We start from the raw sequence: 633 nt of genomic DNA on the forward strand, positions 1-633 counted from the left end.
AATTAAAAGCTTTTGAGCAATACAATATTTCAATAAGCCTGAAAAGTTCTCATATGTTTGAATCAACACGCCTCTGATGATACAGTTTTAACAAAAACCTAATTTTCGAGTTCAAGACCTTTATTTGTTCCCGAGGGGCGATTAGTTTTGCTGCAGTAGCAAAGAAGTTAACATACACTAAATGACAACAAAGATGACAACATTGATTAAAAATACAGAGTCAGACCAAATGGGTAAATTAATACCACAACATTAAAAGTTCAGTGTGCCTTATGTGCAGACTTTACCTATTCTTTACAGAGTTGAGCGGAGAGATAGCAGAGGGTACGAAGGACAATTTATATCTATTTGTTATGGCTGGTGGCTGACTGAAGCGGGAACCAGGGGGCAGCATCTTAAATTCTGCATACAGGGGGAGAGAACTATCAGACATAATGGATTCTGCCTTTTAAAGCACATGTCTGTTGTACAGTTCAGTTGGTTTCATCTGCTGAATCCCAATGATTATGCTGCTAACTTTATTTACCGTTGCAAATGTGTTTTTCCGTTTTAAACTAAGAGAAGCATACCAGCAAATACATGAAAAAGTAAAGACGGACTCAAAAGATTTGTAAAACAATGTCATCAGGGATC

General features: G+C 37.0%; 1 protein-coding gene across 1 annotated transcript in view; it reads left to right on the top strand.

Annotated features, from left to right (window-relative positions):
- The window catches only part of tapt1b (transmembrane anterior posterior transformation 1b), an 11,782-nt gene that overhangs the window by 2,067 nt on the left and 9,082 nt on the right, over positions 1-633 (top strand). The gene's annotated exons all lie outside the window — the stretch shown is intronic.

Source organism: Etheostoma spectabile, chromosome 2, assembly GCF_008692095.1.
Source record: "Etheostoma spectabile isolate EspeVRDwgs_2016 chromosome 2, UIUC_Espe_1.0, whole genome shotgun sequence".
Taxonomy (NCBI): Eukaryota; Metazoa; Chordata; class Actinopteri; order Perciformes; family Percidae; genus Etheostoma; species Etheostoma spectabile.